At 41.9% G+C, this 25,072-nt stretch overlaps 1 protein-coding gene across 4 annotated transcripts in view; it reads right to left on the bottom strand.

Annotated features, from left to right (window-relative positions):
* TIAM2 (TIAM Rac1 associated GEF 2) overlaps nucleotides 1-25,072 on the bottom strand; it is a 2,099,243-nt gene that overhangs the window by 1,724,441 nt on the left and 349,730 nt on the right. The gene's annotated exons all lie outside the window — the stretch shown is intronic.

Here is a 25,072-nt window from a genome sequence, read left to right as displayed (position 1 = left end):
AAGTGTAGTCTGTCATAGCATAGCTGGTGAATCCATCTTACAGATTAACTCCTGAAGAGAAAAAAGGGGCAGCCCCCTCCCCAAGACTGGATAGGCACATAACACACATGCTCCCCCAATGTCAGACATGGGGAAAACATAGTATTTCTCATTCCCACAAGGTACGAGGCACAGTATAATATGCTGCAGTGGTGGGCAGAAATAAATCTCATAACAAGAGTACTGAGTCAACACCACGAGCAAAGCAAAGTAATATTCAAAGTCGCACTGATCAGCATCCTTACTGGACTCCATCAATCAAGTGAGGTACATTGCTGCATAAAAAAAGGTTGCAAGAGATGGTATAAGTTGTGCAGCAAAGACAGACACACAAAGGTAATGATGGGGCAGGGATCGAAGCCAAACACAGACTTCAGCACCCTGTGTTAAGTGGCAAAAAGCACAGAAATGCAGGATAAGCCTTGCAGAAGCAAACTGTTAAAAGAGCACAAAGTACAGTTTTGTACCTACCATAAATGTAGATGTTCGAGTGCTCATACATCTGCAGTCATAACAGATGGGGTTATCCTGCCGTCAGGCAGGTCCTCGGTCGGCCGAATTCCAAAGTCTAGGTCCGGCGTCGGTTGTCGTCGCTTCTTCCCTGACGTCAGTGCGGCAGGGGTATAAAAGAGGCAGCCGACGCAATTTTCTTCAGTTTTTCTTGCCCCAGATGTCAGGTGCCCCCAGAAGGAAGGCAAACAATGTTATGCAAAGATGCAATGCTGATAAATCAAAAACAGTAGTTGCAAGCAAATACACCATAAAAGAATACCCCAAAAAGGTTATATGAAAAGTGTTTGTCATAAGGCCTGTCCTAAGAGGGGATGGAGGGAGGGAAACCTGGACTGCAGCTGTATGAGCACTCGAACATCTACATTTATGGAAGGTACAAAACTGTACTATGTTCATCGTGCATACAGCTGCAGTCATAACAGATGGGTAGAATCCCAAAGCTAAGTAAGGGTGGTAGGCACTAAGTGGAACTAGGAGGGGCTAGGATGCCCTGCAGGACTGCTGTGGCAAAGCCTGCTCTAGATTTTGAGTATAGTGGGAGGTGATAGCGCTTGGAGAAAAAGTGTGCACTGAACTCCAGGTGGCTGCTTCCAAAATGTCCTTGGTAGGGACCCCCCTGAGGAAGGCTGCAGAGATAGCTGTGGCTCTGGTGGAGTGGGATCTGATGCATGCAGGCACAGTTTTTTCATGAAATGAGTAACAAAAGCGTATGCAGTGGGCTATCCATTTTGAAATTGTCTGTTTGGAAATAGCCTTTCCCTGAGCACCTACAGCATAGGACATAAAGAGTTGCTCAGATTTCCTGAATGGCTTTGTTCTGTCCAAGTAGTAACGAAGTTGTCTGTGAATGTCCAAGGAATGTAGTAGTCTTTCCCCTTTGTTTTGTGGATTAGGATAAAAGGTAGGTAAGTGGATAATCTGATTCAAAGCTACACTGGATACTACCTTTGGCATAAAGGTAGGATTGGTTCGTAAGGAAACTCTGTCCTGATGGAAAATGATGAATGGTTGCACAGCCATGAGGGCCTGTAGCTCCAAAACCCTGCGTGCTGAGGTGATAGCCAGAAGAAAGGCTGTTTTCCATGACAAGTACTGTAACTGTTGAATAAGCTGGCTCGAAGGGAAGAAGGGTCAGCTTTTCCAATATGTAGTTGAGGTCCCAAGCAAGGACTGGTGGTTTCCTTGGGGGTTTTAAATTCTTTGCCCCTCTGAGGAACTGCCTTAAGAGAGGGTGAGAGAATAATGGAGGATCTGTGTTGTATTGTGCAGAAATGGCTGAAGCGTGGATCTTGATGGAGGAGAAGGAAAGTCCATTGTTTAACATCTCAGCTAGGTATTGTAAAATTTGAGGAATATTTATTACCCAAGGATTCTGTCCCTTTTCTTGATTCCAGGCACAAAATCATTTCCATTTGGCAGAGTTAGCCTTTCTAGTAAAAGGTCTTCTGGCCTCCAAGATGACATCCTGCACCTCCTTGGAGAGGAGAAACTGTTGGGAAATCAAGGAATTCTCCATGCAGCTAGATTTAGAGTTTTGAGATGGCTGTGAAGGGTTTTGTAGTTGTGCTGGAACAACAGAAGAGGGACTAGAGGTAGGATCCATGGTGGGGAGTGTGGCAGGCTCTTCAGGAGCGGATACCAGTGTTGTCTTGGCCAGTCTGGGGCAATGAGAATCATTTTCGGCCTCTCTGCTCTGGCTTTTAATAGAACTTTTGGCAGCAGAGGAAGAGGCGGGAAGGCATAGACTGTCAATGTTGCCCAATTGAAGGAAAGTGCGTCCACTTTCCAGGCCTGTGGATGATAGGTCCTTGAACAAAATTTTTTCAACTGGCAATTTCTGTGGGTAGCAAAGAGATCTATGTCTGGCTGTCCCCATGCCTGAGTTATCTTTGGGAAAAGTTGAGGATGCAACTTCCATTCGTGTGGATCGGTCATATTTCTGCTTAGGTTGTCTGCCAGTGTGTTTTCCTTCCCTGGCAGGAATTGTGCCTGCAGTTGAATTTGCAATTCCAGTGCTGTGTTCCATAGGGTCATGGCTTGCCTGCACAGGGGGTATGAATGAGTTCCCCCCTATTTATGTACCACATCACTGTGGTGTTGTCTGTCCTTATCAATAGCTGGCCTGGATGCAGTAGGTCTTTGAAGGTCATAATAGCATTTTGCACGGCTAGCATTTCCTTTTAGTTGATGTGAAGGTGCTTCTCTTTTCGGGTCCATTTTCCCTGAATGCACTGATCTGTCATGTGTGCTCCCCAGGCGTAGTCTGAGGCGTCTGTTGTGATGATTTGAGTTGCTTGAGGTACACAGAAAGGAAGACCTGTGTTTCTTTGGCAAGCTTGAGTCCACCACAAAAATTCCTTTTGAAGGCATGGAATTAGTGGGATAATTGTTTCCAAGCTGTGGCTGTGTTGAGACCATAAGTTTTTCAGGTACCATTGAAGTTTCCTCATATGCAGCTTTGCACATGGGATTAGTAGGATGCAAGATGCCATGAATCCCAGAGCCTGCAGGATTTTCCTTGCAGTTAGCCTGGTGTAAGTAGCCATTTTTCTGAAGTATTGAGACAGTTGCTCTTGCTTGTCTGGCGTAAGGTAGGCCATCTGGGTGGTTGTATCCAAGCTGGCACCCAGGAAAATTATTTGTTGAGAGGGTATTAGTTTTGATTTCTTTTTGTTGACTGTGTATCCCAGGAAGTTCAACAGTTTTATTACAAACGCCAGGTGCTGCAGTAGTATGTCCTTGCTGTCCGCTTGGATCAGGCAGTCGTCCAGATATGGGTAGATTTGTATCCTTTGTAGTCTGCAGAAGGCGATTACTGATGCCAGGCATTTCGTAAACACTCTGGGCGCAGTAGATAAGCCAAAGGGCAATGCAGAGAATTGGTAATGGGTTGAACCTGCAAGAAATCTGAGGTATCTTCTGCAATCTTGTCTGACAGGGACATGCAGGTATGCCTCCTTGAGGTCCAATGTTACCGCCAAGACTCCTTGCCCAGCATGGGAAGAAGCTGCTGTAATGTGAGCATCTTGAATTTTGGCACCTGTAGATATGTGTTTAGGATGGATAGGTCTAAGATAGGTCTCCAATCTTTGTCTTTCCTTGGTACCAGGAATAGTCTGGAATAAAACCCTTGACCTTGTTCTTTTGCAGGTACCTCTTGAATTGCTTTCATGTCCATGAGAGCTGAAACTTGTTTTTGTGCCTCTGCCCTTTGATTTTGATTTTGTGGCAGGTTTGGCATGCCTCTCATTTTTGAAAGGGTGTGAAAGTGGAACCTGTAGCCTCTGTCTATAATGTCCAGAATCCATTTGTCTTTTGTAACAATATGCCAATTTTTTGAGAATGTCAGTTTTCCACCCAAAGGTGCTGCCATTAAAGCTTTGCTTGGCAGGTGTAGGGGGAAGTCATTGTGTCTGTTTTCTAAAAGACTGTGATCTAGCTTCTCCACCTCTTGGGGTTGGTGCTTGCCACTGTCTGGCTCTGTAAGATCCTTGAGGTTGCCCTCTGCCCCTTGGGCGCCTGAATCAGCCCCTTTGAGGTCTGTCCGTGGCTGGAAAAGACCAATTTTTTGAAGGCCAGTTTCTGCTGAAACGTGGAGGCTGTACCTGCAGGAAATCTTTCACTGTTTGCATTGATTTCACTTTTTCCTCCATTTTCTTTAGCACCTCCTCAGCTTTAACACCAAACAATACATCTTTTTGAAGAGATGCATCTAATAATTTAGCTTTGCCATGATCTGGTAAGGTTTGCTCTTTGAACCAAGCATGCCTACATATAACAGACCCCGTAACAGCAACTCTACATGAGGCCTCTAAAGCATCAAAACCACACTGCAAGGTATGTTTACCCACTTGCTCTGCACCACGCAACAAATCCGGCAACTCTTTTAAATCTGGTTGTTCTGGTTTGTCTTGCTTTTCAACTGAGATATCAAAAACTGTTGCTACTTTAACATATAGAACTGACAGTTTAATGCCCTCATGGTTAAAGTGGCTGAGGTGGACACCTTTTTCCCCCACCTTTCTAAAGCTCTGGAATCTCTCTCTGAAGGTAATGGATTTTTAGCAGTAGAGGCCTTAATTCCCTTGGGACCCTGTGAAATTGTTTCTGGGTCAGCAGTATGGCTTTTATATAGGAACTGGTGAGAATCAGGAACCCGGTAATACCTGTCTGGTTTAACAGGAGCTGGAGGCAAAGAATCAGGATTAAGGCTGGCTTCTGTGTACACATCATCCAATATATCTAAAACAGGAGGGATAGCCAGAGGCCTATGCTGGGGGAGCAGAAGAAATTCCCTGAGCCTTTTTTTGGAATCTGAGTAATCCTGGCCTTCCCAGTGAAAGCGTTCCATCAATGTATGCAGGGTTTCCCCCAAAAGAGAAGTCCTCAGGGGGGGAGACCGAGGGAAAAGACTCCTCTGCATCAGAGTCTTCGAATGGAGAATAGGCATAATCCTGGTCCTCAGATAGTTCTGAGGTAATAGAAGCTTGATCTGTGGAAGGGTAGTCTTCCTCTAATCTGGGCCTTTTGTCAGAGGGGGGTTGAGAACACCTGATAAGAGTAATCAAATCCTCAGCCATTTTAAGCATCTGTTTTTTAGGTATGGTGCCTTGACAGGGGGTCTGAGGAACCTGTTTTTTGGTTTTCATGGCTGCTTTAGATTTAGTGAAGGCTTTAATGGGGAAGGAGGAAGGCCTGAAGACCCCTTGAGAAATGGCATGCCTGTCTAAATTCTGAGTTTCCCCGCCAGGAGTGGCATCGGTATCTGTAGTAGGAATGGGGGCCGAGGAGCCTGCGACCTCGGGTACTGAAGACACCGGTAATGCATTGTCATCGGTACTCAGTGGCTGCGTAGGTGCCTCGCTGAGTACCGGAGAACCGGTAGTCGGCCTTAGCGTGGTTTCAGTAGGTGGTGTGGACCTCGTATGTCCGTCCTTATCTTTGCATTTTTTGCTCAAAACTGGAGTCGGAGTATCCGACGACATAATATAATTAAATTTTTTGCCAGAAAAGTGAAGGGTGAACTCCGCCTGACGCTTAATAGTGCGCTTATTGAATCTAGCACAAAAACGGCAGGCCGAGACGTCGTGGTCTGGGCCTAAGCAAGGTATACAGAAAGAGTGGAAATCCTTATGCGGTATTTGCTTCCCACATGAAATGCAATTATTAACTTTGTCTGACATCGGTCTGAGGCAAGAAAAGTTTCTAGCGGGTACTTAGCTTTCAAGAAGACTTCGGCTGAAATACTTTCATAAATCTCAGGAGCTGGCCGACCGGCACTTGCGAACTGCTTCTGCTTCGGACACCGCGCGGCAAAAAAGACTGAAGAAAATGGCGTCGGTTGCCCCTTTTATACCCCTGCCGTACTGACGTCAGGGAAGAAGCGACGACAACCGACGCCGGACCTAGACTTTGGAATTCGGCTGACCGAGGACCCGCCTGACAGCAGGATAACCCCATCTGTTATGACTGCAGCTGTATGCACGATGAACATCAGGTGAGAATGTGGAAGGGCTTGATGCAGTGAAACAAAACAGCCTGAAAAAAGTGAGTGAACAGGATACATACAGCACAGTCCAAGATTAGCCTGCATAATAGCCTGGCCAATCAATGAATAATCGAACAGTACCAGCCAATCACCAAAGAACCCAATTGGGTAATAATTTATCAGCACTGCTCATCTCTCAGCAGTTATTCAGTCCAATCAAATAAACAGCTGCAAGGTCATTGTGAGACAAGCAACGGTTAAACAGAAGTTAAGAATGGTGTGCATATTGGGGTATTCATTCATCAAGCTCCATCAGGTACACTGGGGTGAGGGGAAACAAAGACAGAGTAGTTAGAACAGCTACCTCACACTGCTTGGACCACTGGTTCAGTTCTCAGCAATTTTCAAGTGATGTGCCTTCTACATGGTGCTGTCACATTCTGCCCATGTTTGTACGGGTTTCTAACAGGGTCCTTACTTTTCTCCCACATTCCCGAGTGCGTGTCATCCAAGTATATGTACCCTGACATGGAATTCTTCCTATTTTGCACCCGTTTGCTAATTGAGTTATGCTCTGTCCTGGAGATCCTGAACTACATAAAACACATTATAGAAAATGAATGGATGGATGAAAAAATAGCACCATCACTTGCTAACCAGAGGCATGTTTTTCCCTTGCATATAAACTTACTTACTGCCAGAAAACATATGATCAAATGTGACACATTTTACAAAACTAAATTTAATACTAAAAACAGCACTAACATCTAGGAAAAGTCCAAGCTATAAACCAATTTGCTCTGCCTGTTTTAACTTACAGTTTTGGGGTAACTGACTAGCCCCAAAAGGTACTGGATCAGTTGGACAGGAAAACAAGAAAAATGCTTCATGCTTCTCAAATTATTTAAAAAATGTGTATACCAAGATTATATATTCCTCGTTCTGAAGGCGGTATGAGACCCTCGAAACTGATTACATATATAGCTCTACAGTTGTAGGACTGCATACATATCAGATAACCTTACAACATCCAAACGTAGTGGAAATTTTAAAACATGAGGAGAATAAGTCTAAGATGACTTCCCTGCTTAGTTTAGAAGCATATCTATGTCAAGTATGAATGGAAATCAAACCAGAAGTAGATAATAATCATGCTGCAAATGAATGTGCCAAAAATAAAAGAAAGATGGTGGAGGTGAAGGCGAAGGATCAGATTAGAAGGCAAGAAATGTAGAAAATGCATAAATATAGTTGCAAGTACAGAAAACACCTGAAACAACCTCATCTTGATCAGGATCTAATACAGGAACAGTTAAGAATAGGTGAATTTAAACCAAAAGATGAAAGTTTGATACTGGCGTCTGGGATAGTGGACTATGTACACATTGGTTAATAAAATCCTTGAAAATGTTGGAGAGACTGACAAATGCATGTTTTGTAAAACAGAATTGGAAACAGCGGCACACCTTGTTGATGGGTGTGATGAACTAACAGCAGAAGGCCTGTATACTGAAAGGCATAATAATGTGGCAAGACTGTTGCACTGGGACTGTGCAAACATTATAAAATTGAATTAGCAGAGAAGCACTGGAAACATTAGCCACAAAGCATTATAGAAAATGATGAAGTTTGTATCACATGGGATCACTCATTACCAACAGATAAAAAAATAGATGGAAGAAAACCAGATATAGTGCTCCATGAAAAGAAGACAAAGTAGCATTGATCATTGAAATCGCCACACCCAGTGACTACAGTGTCCTGCATACAGAGACACAAAGTCATAAAATACCAGGATTTGCAGGCAGAAACCAAGGCAATGTGGAAGAAAGACACCCAGACAATCCTAACAGTAGTAACAGCAATGGGTCTCAAAAAAGCATTTACTCATATTTACAGATGTTACCGATATATGCAACTCTGTATGAATTGCAGAATAGCACTGTTGGCCAACATCAAAACAATACTAATATCATGTATACTTTGGCTTAGGATTGGGGTCCATTTCCACCATGGTATTAGAAACCCAAAACTTTTGCAAGAAATTAAAAAGCCAGAAACACAGTTGTACCTAACCATTTTACTACAGGACATCTAAGTACAGCTAACTCAGAACAGGTAATTGTGTTATTACCAAACCTTGAAAGCATTCCTCATTCCCGCTAGGAACTGGATTTTTAAACAAGTGAAAACCAAGAGTACTTGTTTTAAAAATGCTTCTGTCTGATCTGTCCATTGAAATTTCCTTCCGGTTTGATATTGTTTCCTCAAGCAACAGTCTCCATACATAATCTGCATATAAACCATGTGCAAAATTACAGGTCTTAACCTTGTCCTTACCTTTACCATAGCACCCTCCCTCCAAAAAAGTCTTACTGGGCTTTTAGATTTAGCAAGATAGTATTACTAGCCTAACTCCTTAACTTTGGAAGTAGCGTCCAAATTGATAAATAAGGCTGCCTGTTTTAGTAATCAGGTAAAATTGATTTTGAGAATGTGTGAAGCAAGACCTTCCAAAAGACAATTTGGTGTGTGTGTGCGTGTGTGTGTGTGTGTGTGTGTGTGTGTGTGTGTGTGTGTGTGTGTGTGTGTGTGTGTGTGTGCTTGCTTGGGGTGGGGGTTGGGGGCACTAAATTGCAACCAAAGTAAGACCTGCAGCTTATCCAATGAACAGTATAGCAGGTCTACAAGACTTTTTATCTGACATCAAAATCTACATCTAGGAACATGTCTAGGGTATGATGCAGCCTTTCTTACTGTTCACCACCAACTAAACCACAGCTTAGCAATAAACAGAAACATGCTGCACAATTCTGTTCCTTCCAGATTCTCCACTACAGCAGAAAACCTCAGATTTTGTCTGCCTGCTCGGACTTCTAATGCTACTATTTTTGAAACGGCTTTCCTTGAGAAGCCTCATACTAAGCCCATCTTTTCTTCATTACAACCTCTAATTTTTGCACTTTTACCAGTTCATCTGAAGTTCATCTGAATAGTTAGTTAAAACTTCTTCTGTTTTTTTTTTTTCTCCATCCTTTTGTTATCTGAGCTGACATATTCCCTCATTGTTTCATTTATTTCAATCACCTCCGAGGAAATCTGATTTATTTTTTCCTCTAAATTACTGGAAGCCATCTTCTGTACGAAAGCTGAAGCCTGAACTGCTTTTTGCAGGATGGAGAGGGTGGAGAAGAGTGTCAGGAGTGATTTGTGACAGACTAGTACCTGTAAGAGTGAAAGTGAAGGTCTACAAGAGGGTAGTGAGACCAGCTATGTTATACGGGTTGGAGACAGTGGCATTGACAAAAAGGTAGGAGTTTGAGCTGGATGTGGCAGAGTTGACGATGTTAAGATTTGCACTGGGTGTGACGAGGGTGGACAGGATTAGGAATAAGTATATTAGAGGGTCAGCCCAGGTTGGAAGGTTTGGAGACAAAGCCAGAGAGGCAAGATTACGTTGGTTTGGATATGTGCTGAGGACGGATGCTGAGTATATTGGGAAAACGATGCTAAGGATGAAGCTACCAGATAACAGGAAAAGAGGAAGGCCTAAGAGAAGGTTTATCGATGTGGTGAGAGAGAGGACATGCAAGTGGTTGGTGTGACAGAGCAAGATGCAGAGGACAGGAAGAAATGGAAACAGGTGATCCGCTGTGGCGACCCCTAACGGGAACAGCTGAAGAAAGATGATGATCAGTAGGCAGCCATCTTGGAAGCAAAAAGCTGCACAATCCTGAGATAATGTGACCTATGGGCTGCATGCACACACCAGTGACCCCCTTCAGGGATATGGGCTTCCTGAGTGAAGCATGGAGGGATCAAAATTTAAGACAAAAATATGCAGTCTTAGGATGGTGGTGCTTCATACAGCTCCTAGCTTGTCACTGTAAAACAGGTATGGTAACAGGGCATTCATTGCAGTCTGGAGGACAATTAAGGAAGGCCAAATGGTGTAGAGCAGAAGCACACAGACACATATACACTATACAGCACAAGTTAAATAAAATGAGAGAAATTACGATGATGATGCCCACAGGTGATATGTGGTCAACATTACACCCGCAAGACTTTTTGAAAATACAAATTTGCACAGGATAGCAGGAAGGATACTTCCCTCATAACACTTTTTTTAAGAGTCATTTGTGGTAAGAACCAATGGGCGCCAAGGATATATTTTATATCCAAAAGTAAATTTTTTAAATCAATAAACTAAGTTCCCTGTTGAGGATTCATTGTGGTTATTGCTCTTTGGATTTCTGTTTTCTGTTATGCTCTGAAGGTACTTCTGTTTTTTCTTGGGTCAAACAAAATGGCCATAGCATAGTCACCCACTGGTGGCTGAGGCAAATTGCTAGCATGCTGTAGTGGCAAAGGCTGTTTGCTTCACCTTTTCTTTTTGTGGCTGGAAGAAGGACTGACCATGGGACCAGTAGTCTGTTTCAAGGTCAAGCCAAAAATGGTGCCTCTTTCCCACAGAAGACAAGCAGATAAAACTAGCAGTCAACTTTTTTTCACAGATTCACAGAAAATATGTTTTAAGTTAATTTGCACTACTTCTATGACAGAAAGAAAATCGTCCATTTGAATGTATGTTATGGTCTCAATACAGTCCATTAAATAACGCTCCTAGCTTTGAAATACTATCCTGAAGAAAAAAGTAATAAAAGATCAACAAAAATGTATCTGCCCAGCAAAGAAAAGCACAAGCAGGTCATAGACATTAAAAGCCTCAGATGAGTGGACTGTTCAGTGGCAGAAAAGTTCTGAAGGGCTTCACGCCCAAACCGGTTTAGTGTGCTCTTCTTGACAGTTTGGGCATGTGGAAGGTGCTCTGAAACTTTGGAAGCTGGCCGGCTGTTGTATCCTTGGCAGGATATAACCCATACAGATTAGACTATGGCAGCAGTGATCAATATGAAGAACATTTTAATTTACACAGACCTAATAACTCACAGCATGAAATGCAATTATGCTAACTGAACAAAAGAGTACAATATAATCTAGGAACTCATTCCTGTTATACAACTAGCTACAGAAAAATCAAGCACTTCCAAGCATTCTTCTTGATGCAAAGTAAGCAAGCAGTTACAGCCATTAATTTCCTACTATGGTGATTTCAAACAGTATTTTGTATGCTCATTAATGGGAGGCACAGTGATGTATGTTGTCACCTCACAGCAAGAGGTTCTCCGGTTCAGGTCTTGGCTGGGGTGCCTTCTGTGAGGTGTCTGCATGTCCTCCCTGCATTTGTGTGGGTTTCCTCCGGGTGCTCCAGTTTCCTCCCACATTCCAGTGATGTGTCTGGAGTGTTTCTCCCTGGGCATACACTGAAAAGAGGCTTTGTGCTAGTCGGACTTTTCCAGCAAATGTTAAATAAAATACAAATTAAGGGACATTCAACTTAATGCTTATCAGAAAAGTTATATTAAAGAGAAAAGAATGCATCAAGTGACTCAGTGTGTTTGTAATCCAGCCTGTGGGAGAATTTCAAGCAGTGATAAGCAATGCTATAATATAAATCATAATTCTCAGTTCATGACTCACCTTTCTGATTCTTTCACAAGCTGCATCATAAAACTTCACTGATGGTAGAAGATGGGCAGGGAAGTGTTGCTGTATGCATGCGTGGGGCAAGGAGATCAAGACTGCATCTTTGGACAACAGGATGCCTGAAGCTCATGACATACTGACACAGGCAGCACAATGACTGACCTTGTCAGTGAGGAATGGTACAACCTCCCACGCAGCAGTTCAGTACAACAAGAAATCAGACCTCTCTAAATCTCATTAATGTAATGCGTATAGCACACACCTGGTGCCATGCCAGATAATATGAAAGCCACAGAGCTCCAGTGGCAGTAGTTCTGCACTCTAAGCTTGTTTCCTTCTCATGACAAATTACAGACCTGTGCATTCACCCCAGTTTACTAATTTACCAAAACAAACACCCAAGTTTCTCATTAAGCTGAACAAATTTCTCTTCCCAAGAGAAACTTAAGATCACCCCATCTCCTTACACCACTGTCCATTATCAAGACTGACCTGCTCAGCAGGCTGTAGTTCCTTTGTCTAAAGGCAGGACAAACACAACTAGCCACAACAGTATACAAAAATAGTTTTCTGAATCCTGAATGGCTAACTAAAAAAGCCAGACTTCATGTCAGAGGTCTATGAATAGTGGAGGGGAAAGAATGGGGAATTTCAGCCCGTCATGCAAGTAAGGCATTTTAACAAACTCATGACTTTTTAAGTGCTGGACGAACACAGCTAGGAGTCTGTAGCATGCTTCCAGTTCAATGATGTACTTATGCCTGGGTTTCCTTCTGCCCACATGGAAAGACACTGACTTTGATAGAATACAATTAACAGCCATTTTAATGCTCCCTTTTTCTCCTTTGGCTACAGCAGTCTAGCCAGTCATTTGTTAGTTCAAAGTCGAACATCAGAGGCTGAGTTTACAGCAGTATGGGGCCAATTACAAAACAGCTTTGCCAGCTGAGCTTTAAGTGGTGGACCTATGTCATTTTTAGCCTAGCAGTTCCCTAGACAACCCACTCATGGCAAGTAATTAATAATATGAAATATAATTCAACAGCTGAGGTACTGAACTGAACTTTGAAAATGGTAGTTCCTCACAGGTTCAATCATCATCATCCAAACCATCATCATGGTGTGATCTCGACTTAGGAATATGTGCATAAAAGGCAATCCATACGAAAAAAAAAGTCTGGGTTAAAGCAAGTCACATGTGAAAAGATGAAGCAGCTTGTAATGCATGTAAATTATTCAAATAATTCCCTTCACAAACAAAAACTTCTGTTTCATAAAGGTTTTGAACAACGGCAATATAAATAAAAGTACTGGCAGCAGCAAGCTGATATTTATAATGCTATACTGGGTCAGCTGTGCGATTATGAATCGTGAAGTACAGCAACATGTTATTCAAAATTTCACACACACATGCTAAAGAGACCCAACACCTAGAAATTAAACTGAAAAACACTGATTTAACTCAAACACGAACATCTTCAGTGAAAAAGGTGCTTCAGAATTGGTTGTGTAAAACTAAGACAATGCTTAGTCTTAATTACGAAGCAAATGAGAGCATAGCTACTGAAGAAATGTTCTGAAAGTAAATCATGTCAAATACCACAAACATAGTATCACTGAAGCAAACCCAAGTAAGCCAGGCAAGCTGTACTGAAGGGTGCTGGATTGCTTGATCACAAACATATTCTGGTGCAGTTTTTGCTTTTTATATACTTGTTTAATTCTGACCTTATTAGTTTTTGTTCCACTGTACTACACAAATTTGCAAGTATAAAGACATACAATCTATTCTGCCCCATCTGTTCAACCAGTATCTCTCGACTGCTTCTCTTATGCTCGCTTTCTTACTTCACCACCCACTGCAGACCTTTATGAAGTAGTCAATGGTCTTTCTGCTTACCATCAACTCCGGCACCTTGTTTCATTTATACATTACTCTTTCTGTGAGAAAGTATTTTCCAGTGTCTAGTCTGAAAGAATGAAACCCTGGACTAGATAGAAGCCCATTAACAGTTCGTAGCTTTAATCATTTGTATTAAATGCTGCACTAAGACTCAAGGTTTAACACGTGCTTTAAGGCCATTCTCCATAGCACAGAGGGAAGCCTAGACAAAATTTGTAACCCAGCTGGTGGGGAGTATGGAAATGAGTGGCCAATGCTAGCTTGCCCATTTTGGGAGGGGAGCATACCCCACCCACTGTGCTTGTGTCTCCTACTGAAGCCATAAGAATGTACCTGGAGTACGGGGTCAGCCAAACTGAAGGCCTGCCAAGCAATGCCTTATATGTTTAACCTGGGTGATGTGTGGAAGTAAGCATGCATCAAATTGGCATTGCAGGCGAGTGGGGCTGGGAGGACAACAGGTATTAACCAAAAGCAGAATACCCCAACGATTGCCTATATAATGTCCCCCAGTTATGGGGGAAATTAATCTCGACAGTCAATATGGATAAAAATATAACCAAGGGAAAAAATAATTTGTACACACATTGGTTACTCCTAAAATAACTATGGTATGTTGTGAATATGTTGTTTTTCTTCTTTCGGCTTTTCCCGGTTAGGGGTCGCCACAGTGGAACTCCGGTCCGCTAATGATTGGCAGTAGACTTTTTTGTGGTGCCAAGGTGCCAGCCCGACACCCGACCTTCAACGAAGGCACACCCATTCACGCATGTCTTTCGAACACCACTCGACCAATACAATAAATAAGGAGTCACTTTTTCTGAAGAAAGACAAGTTCGTAAACAGAAAGAAAGAAAGACAAGTCTGTAACTGGGACATCTATTGGCGGTCCAGCCGAGAATCGAACAGGAGAGCCTCTTGCTGCGAGGCGACAACGCTACAGCTGCACCGCCGCGGCTGTACATCTGTTATGTTAATGTTACTAATTTCTAGTAGCTATTTTACATGCCAGTACACAACTTTGACTACACCATCCCCAATTTATTTCAGTTACTGTCTATGGTGCCTGAAGCAGTTCACTGGGGAGGATGGGAGTGATAGGCTACTGCAGACTCGCCCATCCTTGGGGAAGGAAGGAGTCTTTGGCTTGATACAAGGGTGACACCTAGTGACAGTACCGGTGTTTACCTAGTGCAGTTCGAGCTGCCAAGCCCATGCTGTCTATAATACATTTGCACTATGAAGGCAAAAGGAATTTGGCATGAAGAGACAGCAATCATGGTGCTTGGAGGATCTACTGCCTCAGAGAGAGTATAACCCTCAAAGACTACCAAAGCTGACTGTCACTGGAGAACGGAGGGCTAATCTTGATTATAGGGCAGATATGAATGGGCCATAGGCTCTCGCCAAGCCTGGGAATACCCAATACCCCACTTCCATCCCCTCCTCTCGAAATGAATGAGATGCCTGACAAGCTCCTGGGGGAAGGGACAAAAAATGAAAAGAATTTAAAAAAATTTTAATTATTTTTATGCTACTATAAATATAAGCTATTAAGATATTTATGCACTTTTTGTAGAAAGTTAACTAAAACTTCAGACTATTTCTCCTTTTTATTTACTTACGATAGAGCCGCGGTGGTGCAGCGGTAGCATTGTCGCCTCACAGCAAGAGGTTTGCCCGTTCGATTCTCGGCTGGTGCGCCTTCTGTGTGGAGTCTGCATGTCCTCCTTGCAGTCAAGTGGTGTTCAAAAGACATGCGTGAATGGGCATGCCTTCGCTGAAGCTTGGGCATCGGGCTGGCACTTTGGCACCGTAAAAATCGACTGCCAATCATTAGCGGACTGGAGTTCCACTGTGGTGACCCCTAACTGGGAAAAGCCGAAAGAAAAACAAAATACATTTACTTACTTAGGATACAGCATTCCAGCCACAAACCAAGACCCTATATAAAAACGTGGGCAGGTGATAATATGTGAGGTTTATGATCTTTACAGTATACATATTTATGGTTGGGGAGAAGCAGGTTTTTATCAACACTGTACTCTTACCAAACAAAAGATAAAAACAAATAAATGACAAACAGTAATGCTCATCTTTTAAAAAATGCTGACCTTCTCAATCCTTCTCTGGTTTTGGGTGATGGTCATACTTCAAAATGCCTTGGAGTTTTGCCTTTTATGAAAGAAGACAATTCTAAAAGTATTTACTTAAGTTTTTTTTTAACATTAAGGTGAGACTGTACGAAGCACAAGTCCAGAACAATATACCAACAAATGATTCTGCTAAAAAACACAGAAAGCCACACAGCACTCACACAGCACTTCAAAACATAAATTTTATTACATATTTTATGAACTCCATAAACAATGTTATTTGAGGAACATGATTGGCCTAACTACACAAATTAGGCTAAATAATATTACAAAACAGTACACTCGGAGAGAACTACAAACAAATAAGACAGCTACATTTTTGCTATGTAGACAGTCTACCTCAGAAGTAGGATACACTCTTCCTAACTTTTTCTCCATTTTGTGACAAAAGAGAAGTCAGTACATTATGATAGATGTCCCAGTTACAGACTTGTCTTTCTTTCTTTCCGTTTACGAACTTGTCTTTCTTCAGAAAAAGTGACTCCATATTTAGAAGCATTAATAATATGGTGCCTTTCTCCCGTACTATTCTATAAGTATCCTGATTCTTGATGACAAAGTCTGAGAGCTGGGGCCAGGGTTGCCAGACATCCCTATTTGGGCAGGACTGTCCCGAGATCAGCAGCCTGATCCAGAGTCCCGGCCTGTCGGTTTAAATCCCGGCCAGCCTCCACTTTGTTTGTTTTTTTTTTTTTTTGATTGGCCCGTATACCTGGCATACGGGCCAATCAAAAATCGCTAAACACGGAGCTTCTTGTGTTGAATGCGGAACTGCAATGTTCTGCATTAAACACGAGAAGCTCCATGTTTAGTGATTTTTGATTGGCCCGTATGCCAGTATATGGGCCAATCAAAAATCGCTAAACACGGAGCTACTTGTGTTGAATGCGGAACTGCAATGTTCTGCATTAAACAAGAGAAGCTCCGTGTTTAGCGATTTTTGATTGGCCTGTATGCCGGTTTACGGGCCAATCAAAAATCACTAAACACGGAGCTACTTGTGTTGAATGCGGAACTGCAATGCATTAAACACGAGAAGCTCCATGCTTAGTGCAGAGCTACTGTTCTTTAATGTGGAACTCTGTTCCACATCAAAGACCTTTTTTTTTGGTCTTCACTTGCAGTGAAAGACCTTTTTTTTGGTCCCTATCTAGCTGGTTGGAAATGTGGCAACCCTGGCTGGGGCTCACTTACATCTGAAATACTGAATGTGCTTGTTTTTAAAGGATGAAGGCAGATGCAGAGAACCTGAACCCCTGCTGCAAAAGCAGCGGTCACCCCACTTTTGTTCGCCAGTTCAAAGACCAGGCAGCACCCTTATCACTTAGCTTTCAGACATAAAAGGTGAGCTAGCTTCAACGGTCCCAGTGATGCGAGTCTTTATGAAGGAAGCACATCTGAGCCAATTATCTTCATTGTGGGGACTGAAGAGCACTTGTCTATTTCAGGGAATTAACTATCCATTTTAAGATGCTTACCTTACATGTTTAATTCTCCATCAAAGCAGTGACAGATGTCAGTATACACCACTGAAAGCTAGTCAGTAAAAGGAGTGCAACTTCTGAACCCAGGCTGTGGACTGTTCAATAGAATACGTCAATTTACCAGACAAGAACTAGGCTGTGTTTTTTTCCCCAATATTTGTTTACATTTGTGGATTCTGCTTCTGAAACTATTTCCAGGGACTTAAAAATGTTTGTCTATAGCTTTTCTATGAGGTTTTGGGTTGAGATCTTCGCACCTCTGCAAAAGACCTGTTACTGAGTTTTAAGATGAAAATAAAGGCAAGTAGCAGACGGCAATATACTATTTTACTATCTATAATGCTGCACTGCACCTGTGTGCGTGTGCATGTGTGTGTGTGTGTGTGTGTGTGTGTGTTAGGTGGGGGGAGGCTGTCTGAAAGTGAGGGAGCTGCAAAAAGTAGCTCTCTTAAAAAATGAAGAGCCAAACATAAAGGTGTGCTTCTCAAGGGTGACAAAATGAATCCTCACTGTGACGTTAAGCAATGAATGGGGAACACAGGATAAAACCCTAACTATGACCCAGGTGACTAACTTTCAATTACTGTCAGAGACTCTAGAGCTGCCATGTGAAGAATGGGTGCAGTTATCCTCAGAAGAGCATTATATGATCATCCTATGTGACAATCCCTTATACAATTGTGCAGTGATGCTTGGGGGCAGACCTGGGATATTTGCTTTGCTTACCTAGCCATTAATATGACAGCTTTCCTTTACAAGTACACAAAATTTCATGTGCTTGAGGAGTTGTAGAAACCCCAGATGTAACGAGGGTCACACATCCCTTGCCCATGGGGGGGGGGGGTTTTAAAATAAAAACAGCCTCATTACCAGGATGCCAGTGAGGGCATAAGCAACCCCTATGCTGCCTGGATGAAGACCCATGAAATTGCTCTTACCCATATGCCAGGGCTACCAGTACAAGGAAATAGGCCCAAGTCCAGTTGGGGGAGGCCTGATGATCAGCAGACATGGGTAACAAAAATATATAAAAGAAAAAAAGGGGTAACAAACAGCCTCTGTGGCTCCAGTAAGAAGTACTCTGCTGTGAGTTTAAGTATGAAGGGCAAACTACAGAGCACACATCAGATATACAACTGCCATGCACCACAGATAGGAATAATTAGAGCCATATATAGTATGCAATTAGGGCAACCATCATTTTACCATCCATAGACAAAGCTTTGCTGCCTGACAGAACACATCAGGTTAGAGCCGCAAGGGCCACTTCACAAAGCAAAAAAGTTACCAGTGGTTTACCACTTGGCTCAGAGTTCAGCCCTCTCCTATATGGCATAAACTTCTCAGACCTTCAGGCCAACATTCCTGGCTTATGGTCGCTTAGGTTTGCAGACTGTAAATTGTGCGTTGTTATTCGATCTTCCAAAATTGCTTCAGTGGGTTAAACAATGTTAACATTTGGTGCAAGGCCAATAATCTCAAATTTTATGTGAAAACATGTAACAATTCTGGTACACAAAACATTTCCACATCATACATATTGGAAATGCACCCCTGCAATCAGACATTGTCATAAAGGAGCCACTTATACATATAGATGTCTTCACAGTAATCCAAAAAGCCTTCTATGTGGTTTATCTAATTTCCAAAGGCATCTCCTACAGACCCAGAGAAGTTTGGATTATTCTTTACTCTTTTTCTCATCAGACCCCTTACTGAATATGTCGTCGCTTTTGGCATACACTTGTCTGAACATATCACTCAACTAACAGACCTCAAAGACTCCTACTTAAAAAGATGAAAAACCTGAGTTATCCAGACAAGAGTTGTCAGCACTCTCTCTGCACTTGCTCTTACAGACTCCTTTAGTGGGGTCCTGTGTCTAGCCCGCAGAGTCATAAAAAGACACGACTCTACCTGAGGTCATTCCTTTGCAGAACAAATGCTTCCTCAAATACCCAATTAAAGGAACTAAATTTTCATCAACAGATAAACAGAATAATCATAATATGTATATGATTCAGCTAATTATATACGGTTAGCACCGTCTCCTACAATTTGTTACAATTCTATACTGAAAATACGTTACATTCTGCACCTAAAGCCATCAGTTTGATACACATCTACATTTTGTTTTTATTAAGGTATGTCTAACAACGCAGAAACCATTTACATGTGATGCTTAAATTAAGTTCCAAAAAAATAAACAATGCACAATATCATTTGAAAATGAAAAGGTAGGCTTTCTGGAATACAAAATGTAGACACTTTTAGTACAAGACTAAATGGCATAAGTTTGCACAGATGCACATGAACAGCCAACACTGTAAATCTGGCACTCTGCGTAACAGCAGGTTTTGAAGGCAGTTTTAAAAATCACGATTAGAAAAATGTATGTGTAGTGTACAAGGTTTTGAAAGGTAAAAAGAGATTTGTAACTAACTGGGTGTCATCTGATAAGAAGAAATCATCACAGTCAGAAATCAAGTCATAATAAAAAAAGAAAAATTACTGTTTTCTGTATGCATCCAGAAAATGGAGTGCAAAAGAGAAGAGAGATGTTCTTTTCCACACCAGTGCTTATCTGATGCTTGGTAAAGGAGTAGATACCTAGCATTATTGTGGATATGGACTGCCATGCCATGATTATAATTTAAAATCAGTGAAAACAAACAGGTTAGTATAGCACTTTTGTGACGTCAGAAGGTGCTTAACAAGCTTTTGTTAAGTACCTTTAAGGCTGCCAAGTTCTAATTTCACACTAAACACAAGTGTGGCTGGTGCTAGCCACCACATAACAGACGGGAGATGTACAACTTTATGAGCATTTTTATACTTTGCTCTGCCACATTCTTAAAAAGCGTGGCAAAGTGAAGTGTCACACACCTTTTAATGCCATTAGTGCCTCACAGGGACACTGTGCCACAGAGACAGTGGGCCGAAGCAAACTGTTTGACCGCTAGTAAAATCTGTAAATTACTTAGTGCTCCTGCACTTTGTTTTTTCTATAACCGGTAGTGCGTGGAGCAGATAAAACTATGCACTACTAAGAATTATGTATGATCCATGATTGATATGGATGTCAAAATTCATCCCTTGAGATTGGCTTTGCTCCACGTTTGAGGTGACCTGCCTGAAATTAATGTCTCAGATTCAACAACTTGGCTATGACAAGAGTCTCAATCATAAACCACTACTTTATCAATCATTATTATTACTATTCCTAAACTGCCACGTTGGCTGATGTCAGCATAGCTTCACAAAGCACTTGAAAATGTGTTACCTATCAGAAAGGTAATACTGATGTTCACAGGCTGAAGCAACCAACGTCACTGACCACTGAGTCCCTGCTGTGGACAGGATATCCTTTACCAGCATCCCATATCCTTTACCAGCATCCCTGAACAAAGGACTAAAACTGATACTGAACAGATTTTTTTTTTTTTTTTTTAAGGAGGGCACTGGTAATTCTTGCTCCTGACTACAAGTAAATGTGTGGGTTTATACTTGTGCAGTAACCCAACACAAAAAGAGTTATCAGTTCATACAGATAATAGTTAAATGTCTACCTGCAGCATCAGCCAAATAATTTAGGTTATGAACATGGAAAAGCCCAGCTCTATCCCCTATGGAGAGTTCAAAAAGCATAGTCTGGACCCTGAAACAATTTAGTACATCTCACATCTTCGGCAAAAGCAGTCAGCAGACATGTACACTCAACAGATAGGCCAAATGGTAAGCTGTGGACAACAATTAATAAGGAGTTCAAGGAATTTATATGAAAGGGGATGAGGGCAAGAGTTAAGTGGGAGAAATTAATCCCTCCCATAGAACAAGGTGGTTTAAGATCACTTGATTTTAATGGATACTTTAGGATTATGCAGTTCATACGTCCTTATTATGCTACTGATCTGTGAAGATCTTAAGACATTTAGCCAAACACTCCCATGGTATTTATTGGGATCAACAATTTTTTGATAGCAGCAGCTTCCCCAAGGATGGACATAACATTCTGACAAAACAGGGAAGTATTACCTATTCTCTCTCATAGGACTAACAAGAGTGGGTCTCACTTTCCTACCACAGAGGACACAGGTAACCTCTGGTCCATAGTGGCTGCTGATGCTACATCAGGGGAATGTAGTGTAATAGATTAGTGGTCTGAGGAACATGCTATGGCCACAGCAGAGTCACCCACCTGTGGCAAACCAATAGTTTTTTTCTACCACAGGAGGCTTTATGCTTAACTTTTTCTTTTGTGGCTGGAAGGAGGACCAACCACGGGACTGGTAATTTGTTCCATGGTCAAGCCAAAACTGGTGCCTCTTTCCATGGAAAAACAACCAGCAAGATAAAAATTTAAAGAAAAAACACTTTTTTCACACAAAAATACAATAAAAAGCTCTTTAAAACACTTTATTTTACTTTTTGAGGCCAACAAACAATTTCTCCACTGAAAAAAATGTTTTCTGTTATTTTAAACTACTTTTAAACTGAGAGGAAAAAGTTCATCCCGTTTAAAAGCACAATTAAGTCTCATGACAGTCCATTAAAACACAAACTCCTAGCTTAAAAATAATCTTCCTGAAAGGTTATCTGCCCAGCAAAGAAACAGAGGAAGCTGTCCATCAATCTCTGAATGCCCTCAGAGGAACTCTCTCTTCAATGGGAAGAAAGCTTTTAAGGGCATGACACCTAAACCTGTCTTTTTAGTCAGCTCTAATCCAGTCGACTGATGGTTTGGGCATATGGAAGGTGTGCCCAGAAGCTTTGAACACTGGCCAGCTGTTATATCTCTGACAGAAGCATCCTCCAGTACTGGAGTACGGCAGCCAGAAGCATCCTCCAAGTACTGGGGTACGGCAGCCAGAAGCATCCTCCAAGTACTGGGGTACGGCAGCCAGAAGCATCCTCCAAGTACTGGGGTACGGCAGCCAGAAGCATCCTCCAAGTACTGGGGTACGGCAGCCAGAAGCATCCTCCAAGTACTGGGGTACGGCAGCCAGAAGCATCCTCCAAGTACTGGGGTACGGCAGCCAGAAGCATCCTCCAGTACTGGGGTACGGCAGCCAGAAGCATCCTCCAGTACTGGGGTACGGCAGCCAGATGCATCCTCCAGTACTGGGGTACGGCAGCCAGATGCATCCTCCAGTACTGGGGTACGGCAGCCAGATGCATCCTCCAGTACTGGGGTACGGCAGCCAGATGCATCCTCCAAGTACTGGGGTACGGCAGCCAGATGCATCCTCCAGTACTGGGGTACGGCAGCCAGATGCATCCTCCAGTACTGGGGTACGGCAGCCAGATGCATCCTCCAATACTGGGGTACGGCAGCCAGAAGCATCCTCCAATACTGGGGTACGGCAGCCAGAAGCATCCTCCAGTACTGGGGTATGGCAGCCAGAAGCATCCTCCAGTACTGGGGTATGGCAGCCAGAAGCATCTTCCAGAACTGAAGTACAGCAGCCAGAAGCATCCTCCAGTACTGAGGTATGGCAGACAGAAACATCCTGCAGTACTAAAGTGTACTGGAGGATGCCTCTGGTTTCAGTCTTAAGCTGGACATGACTTGAGGTCAGATTTGATCAGGAATAAGTTTACAACAGTTAGGGAGAAGAGCTGTCCCTAGTAGTAAGGACCAGGTACAGGATTTTACCTCCCTTAGTCAGAATGTGGACTAATTAGTCCCGAGAGTTTGTATTTATGAAGTCCAGAAATCTCTTTGGGCATGTGGATGTACACTTCTCCCAGTTAATAGTGGGAAAGTTAAAGTCTCCTAGGAGCATGGTATTTGGTGTAAAACATAAAGACTCCATACTGGTTAAGTAGGAGGTAGGGGCAGTGAAGGACAAGGAAGAGTGGTCCTTTAGTTAGCTATGATGTGATAAAAGGTTTTTGTTTACAGTAGGTCATTAATTTATCTAACGAGTCTAAAGATTATTTTTTAAGGGTACAGGGACTCTGCCTTTAGTGCCTACTTCTGATATAGAGGGCCTGTATGAGTGATAGGCATTGAAGCCCTCCACTGGTCATGAACCAAGTTTTAGTCATTGCAGGGTTTGAAGATTTTTTGTCTAGGGTCATAGCATTGAGCAGCAATACCTAATGTTTTTTTTAACACCTCTACTAAATTATCACTCAAGACAAAGGAAAACATAAATTAACCAAAAAGAAAAACAATATTAACATTGTTTTCCATTTACATACATTACAAAAATAGAAAAGATGTCAAGTATAATCAAATCCAGTATTTTAAGTAAATTACTGAACTCCTGCCTATCCTTAAATCTCACTCCTCTTACTGATTATTCTGCATGTATTCCTCCCACAATTTTTATTTCTATGTAGTTTGCTCCTCCACTTTTCTAAAGATTCCTCTTCCAGTTTACCTATTTTATAATGTTCCGTACTGCAAATACAGTTGTTTTACACTTTGATTTACATTTTTCAATAATTTTTGGCAGCAAAAAGAATTAAACTTAATACGGCCTTACTATTTGTATGAAATTTAGATCCTGCGTCCCAGTTCAAAAAAGTCATATCCTTAGTTACAGTCATATACTCACCCAATATGTCTGACAGAGTACTCTGTAGGGAATTTTTAAAATGTCAATGCATTATGCTCCCAAAACATATGTTCACAGTTACCTCTTTCCTCCCCATCACACCTAAAACATTTACCTAACAGAGGAAAAATTCTATTAAGTCTGCTTGGGGCAGAAAAATCCCTCTGTAAACACTTCCAAGCAAAGATAAAAAAACTTCTGGACTTTGTTTCATATTTGGAAGCCATACACATGCCCTCCCATTGTTCTCTTGTAAACTGCTTTTAGGCTTGAGTTCCTATTTTATTCTAACCTCCTCTGACCTTTTCTTACAGTTATCATACAATATTTTATGTCATACTAACCTTTGTTAGCAACAGCTTATGTTCTAGATTTGACTAAAAACCCCACAGAGCAGGTCTTTCACTTAATATTCCCTAACCTTTTCTCTTTGCCTATACTTTGAGATCAATACCTGGTAGGGAAGACAGCCTCTAGCCTACAGTCCAAATATCTTCCTGACCTCATCCCACCTCTTACATTTCTCGTTCCTCCAGTTATTTACCCAATAGCTTGGTTCTTTTGCCAGTCTTCTCCAGTAAATTCCTCCCCCCTCTTGCCTATTTTCTGGATCCCTACTTTTATCATCCCTATTAGCAAAATCTCCTTTCTCCATTCTCATGTTGGCTTAGTTCTTAGAATGCTTTCTGATACTTTATGAATATAACCTTCTGTATGGTTGTTATTCTCCTTAAGGATCAGCATCCAAAATCCCATTCTCCCTCTATTTCTTGATCCCCCCCCCCATCCTCATCCATTTCCATTTTTAATTATAACCTTTGACTTATGTTACGTATATGAACACTGTGTAGTTCTAAAACATACTTTAAAATCAGGTAATCCTAAACCACCTTTCTCTATAGGAAGGCTCAAACTTAACCCACTTAACTCTTACCCTCTTCCCCAGCCCAAAAATTTCCTTCAACTCTATTATTGCTCGCAACTTCTCCTTTGGATGATAAAAATATGCCTGATCCTTTGGATGATAAAAATATGCCTGATCCATATAAAAAAATAAGAGACTAAAAACGTTTTCACTACTTGCATCTTACTATACATATTCATATCCCTAAACAAGATCTTTCAGTTTCTCAGTTTTGTATTGTATTTTGTTTAGTCTCTTCCCACATATCCTTAGCTGGCATAACAGAAAACGTTTTATTCCGTACTCCTAAATACTTCAGCTTATTTTGTCCCCGTAAATATGGTTATTGCTGAACCAGTTCGAATGTGGGTACATAATTCACAGCCTTTTTTTTTTTTTTTTCAAAAAGCCTCAACATATCCTTTGCTAGTTTTATCATGTACAAAATAAAATAATCTGGAAACAAAGC

This window comes from Protopterus annectens, chromosome 1.part0 (genome assembly GCF_019279795.1).
Source record: "Protopterus annectens isolate FY-2018-M chromosome 1.part0, PAN1.0, whole genome shotgun sequence".
Taxonomy (NCBI): Eukaryota; Metazoa; Chordata; order Ceratodontiformes; family Protopteridae; genus Protopterus; species Protopterus annectens.
The sequence above is the reverse complement of the archived record's forward strand: the minus strand, read 5'-3'. Positions and strand labels throughout refer to the sequence as shown.